Source organism: Rutidosis leptorrhynchoides, chromosome 3 (assembly GCF_046630445.1).
Source record: "Rutidosis leptorrhynchoides isolate AG116_Rl617_1_P2 chromosome 3, CSIRO_AGI_Rlap_v1, whole genome shotgun sequence".
Taxonomy (NCBI): Eukaryota; Viridiplantae; Streptophyta; class Magnoliopsida; order Asterales; family Asteraceae; genus Rutidosis; species Rutidosis leptorrhynchoides.
In genome coordinates, this window is record NC_092335.1 from 49,042,236 (window position 1) to 49,047,519 (window position 5,284).

Consider the following 5,284-nt stretch of genomic DNA (forward strand, 5'->3'; position numbering starts at 1 on the left):
CCCCGGTCACTTATTAAAGCTTTCGGTGTTTCAAACCTTGCAAAAAGACGTTTTAAAAAGTTGACTACAACTCGTGCATCGTTAGTTGGGAGAGCTTGTGCTTCCGCCCATTTAGATACATAATCAATGGCTACGAGAATATATAGATTATTATGAGATTTTGGAAATGGACGCATAAAGTCAATACCCCAAATGTCAAATACTTCACATACTTGAATGACATTTTGTGGCATTTCATTACGTTGACTTATTTTTTCGGCCCTTTGACAAGCATCGCAGGATTTGCAAAGAAGGTGTGCGTCTTTGTAAATTGTAGGCCAATAGAATCCAGCATCATAAACTTTTCTTGCTGTAAGTTGAGGCCCATAATGCCCTCCTGTTGGTCCTGTGTGACAATGGTTTAAGATTTGAGTAGCTTCATCTCCGAATACACATCGGCGTATTATTCCATCGGGACAACTTTTAAACAGATGTGGATCTTCCTAGAAATAGTGTTTTATATCACTGAAGAATTTCTTTCGTTTTTGGTACGACAATCCTTTTTCAAGGAATCCACATACTAAGTAGTTTGCATATTCTGCAAACCATGGTATTTCATTATAATCTATCTTCAATAGATATTCATCAGGAAAGTTGTCTTGTATGGCCGATTCATTTAGAACTTCTAATTCAGGATTTTCAAGACGAGAAAGATGATCAGCGGCGAGATTTTCTGCTCCTCTTTTATCTCGGATTTCAATATCGAATTCTTGTAAGAGTAAGATCCAACGGATTAATCTTGGTTTGGCATCTTGTTTCGAAAATAGGTATCTAAGAGCAGAATGGTCGGTATAGACCACCGTTTTTGCTAGTACGAGATATGAACGAAATTTGTCAAAAGAAAAGACAATATCAAGGAGTTCTTTTTCAGTAGTTGTGTAATTCGTTTGTGCTCCTTGTAACGTCTTACTAGCATAATATATAGGTTGAAATCGTTTTTCAATCCTTTGTCCTAAAACGGCTCCCATTGCAAAATCACTTGCATCGCACATAAGTTCAAACGGTAAATTCCAATTTGGAGTTATCATGATCGGCGCATTAGTGAGTTTCTCTTTAAGAATATTAAAAAATTTGATACATTCATCTGAAAAGATGAATGGAGCATCCTTTTCTAGGAGTTTATTCATAGGAGTGGCAATTTTAGAAAAATCTTTTATGAAACGTCGGTAAAAACCGGCATGCCCTAGAAAACTCCTAACTCCTCTAACATTGGTGGAATGTGGAAGTTTAGCAATTACATCTACTTTAGCTCTATCCACTTCAATTCCTTCCTTTGAAATTTTATGACCCAGAACGATGCCTTCTTTAACCATGAAATGGCATTTCTCCCAATTAAGTACTAGATTTGATTGTTCGCATCTAATAAGCATTCGTTCAAGATTAGCTAGACATGTTTCAAAAGTATCACCAAAGACTGAAAAGTCATCCATGAAAGCTTCCATGCATTCTTCTATCATGTCATAAAAAATCACCATCATGCACCTTTGAAAGGTTGCAGGGGCGTTACAAAGTCTAAATGGCATGCGTTTGTAAGCAAAAGTACCATAAGGGCACGTGAAAGTGGTTTTTTCTTGATCTTCGAGTGCTATTGGAATTTGAAAATATCCAGAAAACCCATCAAGAAAACAATAGTAACTATTTCCGGCTAACCTTTCCAACATTTGATCAATGAAAGGTAAGGGAAAGTGATCTTTTGTGGTGGCGTCATTTAATTTTCTATAATCAATACATACACGCCATCCTGTTACAGTCCTAGTCGGAATAAGCTCATTTTTCTCATTTGTAATGACAGTCATGTCACCCTTCTTAGGCACGCATTGAACTGGGCTTACCCAAGGACTATCAGAAATTGGATAAATTAAACCTGCATCTAGCAATTTAATAATTTCTTTCTTAACTACATCTTGCATATTAGGATTTAGTCTTCGTTGGCGTTGCACATACGTTTTATGACCTTCTTCCATAAGGATTTTATGTGTGCAATACGAAGGACTTATTCCTTTAATATCATGAATCTTCCATGCAATGGCTGGTTTATGAGCTTTCAACACAGAAATGAGTTGTGATTTCTCATTTTCAGTAAGAGAAGACGATATTATTACAGGTAATTCAGATTCACCATGTAAATAAGCGTATTCCAAATGGTTTGGAAGTGGCTTTAACTCTAATGTCGGTGGTTCTTCTATCGATGATTTATATCGATATCTGTCTTCTTCTTTTAGCATTTAAATTTCTTCTGTTGTTGGTTCATATCCATTAGCTATTAGTGTAGCTAACATTTCAGTTTCATCAATTAGTTCAGTTCCTTCTCCTAAAGAACATTCTCCTGTTCCTTGTAATTCTGGAAATTCTTCTAACAATTCTGCATGTGATTCTATAGTTTGAATATAATAACTTATATCATCTGCAGATTGTGGTTGTTGCATTGCTCTATCAACTGAAAAGGTAACACTCTCGTCCTCTATACTTAGGGTCAGTTTCTTACCAAACACGTCTATCATTGCTTTAGCCGTGTTTAAGAATGGTCTTCCTAATATGAGAGGAACTTGAGAATCTTCTTCCATGTCCAGAACAACAAAATCTACTGGAAATACTAAAGTACCAACTTTAACTAGCATGTTCTCCATTATCCCTCTAGGATATTTTATTGATCGATCGGCTAGTTGTATGCTTATTCTTGTTGGTTTTAATTCTCCAAGGTCTAGTTTAGTGTATAGTGAATACGGCATTAAATTTATACTAGCACCTAAGTCTGCTAATGCTTCTATTGAACTAAGACTACCCAGAAAACATGGAATTGTGAAACTTCCTGGATCAGATAATTTTTCTGGTATCTTATTCAACAGCACTGCTGAACAATTAGCATTCATAGTAACGGCCGAGAGTTCTTCCATTTTCTTTCTATTCGAGATTAGATCTTTCAGAAATTTAGCATATCTAGGCATTCCTGAAATCACATCAATGAAAGGAAGATTTACATTTATCTGTTTAAACATATCCAAGAATTTGGATTGCTCGGCTTCAAGTCTCTCTTTTTTCATTTTACTCGGGTAAGAAAGTGGTGGTTGGTATGGTTTAACATAAGGTTTGGCCTTAACTGTGTTATCTTCATTAATCTTTTCAACTACCGGTTCTGTTTCGTTATCTTGCTCAGGTTGTGGTTCTTGTGGAGTAGGAATAGCTTCATCAGAAATTATAGGTATTTCAGGTGGTTTAAGTGTTGTACCACTTCTTGTGGTAATGGCTTTAGCTGTTTCATTCCATGGGTTAGCATTTGTATCACTAGGTAGACTTCCTGGTTTTCTTTCACCTATTAACCTTGCTAGGTTACTTACTTCTTGTTCCAAATTTTGAATAGAAGCTTGTTGATTTCTAAATGCTTGAGCATTTTGTTCATTGGTTTATTTTTGAGATGTGAAAAACTGCGTTTGAGTTTCAACAAGCTTCATCATCATATCTTCTAAATTCGGCTTTTTATCATCGGTTTGTGGTGGTTTATTTTGAAAATTAGGTCTTTGCTGATTGTAAGTATTATTGGATACTTGTTGATTACTAGGACCTTGTTGATTGTTGTATGGAATATTTCGGTTATAATTCTGGTTTTGATTGTAAATTGGCCTTGGCGGATGATAATTATTCTGATAATTATTTCCAGGCCTTTGGTTTATGTATGAAATATTCTCTCTTTGTTCCATTGTTAGTTCAATACTGAGACAATATTTTGTCAAATGTGGTCCTCCACACTGCTCACAACTAATTCGTATTGAGTGAATATCTTTAGTCATCTTTTCCATTCGTCTCTCGACGGCATCTATCTTTGCTGAAATGGAATCTAAGTCATGGCTAGAATCGGCTCTAGCTGCTTTAGATGATCTAACGATATCTTTTTCTTGGTGCCACTCATGTGAGTGGGAAGCAGTGTTATCAATAATTTTATAAGCATCAGTTTCTGTTTTCTTCATAATGGAACCACCAGCTGCTATATCTATGTCTTTTCTTGTAGTGATGTCGCATCCTTGGTAGAATATTTGTACTATTTGACAGGTGTCTAAACCATGTTGCGGACATCCTCTTAATAACTTTTCAAATCTTGTCCACGCTTCATATAGAGTTTCATTTGGTTTCTGTGTGAACGTAACAATTTCTCCTTGAAGTCTTACGACTTTAGATGCCGGAAAGAATTGTTTAAGAAAATTTTCAACTAAAACGTCCCATGTATCGATCGCCCCTTTGGGTAACGATTCCAACCAATCTTTGGCTTCTCCCTTTAAAGTCCAGGGAAATAACATGAGATATATCTGTTCATCTTCTACTTCTCTTATTTTAAATAGTGTGCAGATCCTATTAAAGGTACGAAGATGTTCATTTGGATCTTCCTTCGGCGCACCACTAAATTGGCATTGATTAGTCACCATGTGTAGAATTTGTCCTTTGATTTCATAATCTGGCGCATTAATGTCAGGATGAGTAATTGCGTGACCTTGGCCAGTGCGTTTAGCTCTCATTCGGTCTTCCATACTTAAAGGTTCCAGATTCTCCATAATTGAATTTATTGAATCTGAATCACTAGAGGATTCTGATTTAATGGTTCGTTCCTCAACAATCTCTGTTTGAATGATTGGTGGTTCTGGAGGAAAGATTAATGGTTCAGGATCTATGAATCATCCCTGAATATTCTCCGGATTCTCAATTGTGAGGTCGGGTTCAAAAAATGGATTATCGGAAATTTGAATTGGAGTACTTGGTCGACTGGATGACGATTCTAAAGAAAAATCAACGGCGACAATATTTGCTAGATGTCTTGATCGAGTTACAGGTGGTGAACGTACAAAAGGTGGTGAACGTCTTGCTCGGTGCATTCACTGAATATCCTATTAGTTTTTAAAAGGAAAGAAAAATTATATAAGTTATCCAATTAATAGACTTTTCTGATTTTGCCCACGTTTCGAATAGCCAAAAGATGCAGCAGAGGGGCAGGATTCATTTGGTCTCAATATAATTGAGTACTGTTTGGCTCCAATAACCCGGTCCACGTACAAATTCAACTATTACTACGAACCAGAAAATTTTGATGTCTATCAATTTAACTACTTAAAATAAATTTTCGTAATTTAAAGAAATTTAGATAAGAAATAGAATAAAAATCTATGTCCTAAAAACTAGAATGGCGAGAAATAAGAAAGAAAAAGAGCGCGTCGAAAAAGGTCGAAAAGGAAAAGGGTTGAAAAATAAAAGGCGTCGAAAA

At 35.9% G+C, this 5,284-nt stretch overlaps 1 non-coding gene across 1 annotated transcript; it reads left to right on the forward strand.

The window, feature by feature from the left end:
- Window positions 1-4,089: 4,089 nt before the first annotated feature.
- LOC139903228 (small nucleolar RNA R71) lies at window positions 4,090-4,196 on the forward strand. Its single transcript, XR_011778064.1, has one exon. It is a non-coding gene; the product is annotated as a small nucleolar RNA R71 (small nucleolar RNA).
- The last annotated feature ends 1,088 nt before the right edge of the window (window positions 4,197-5,284 follow it).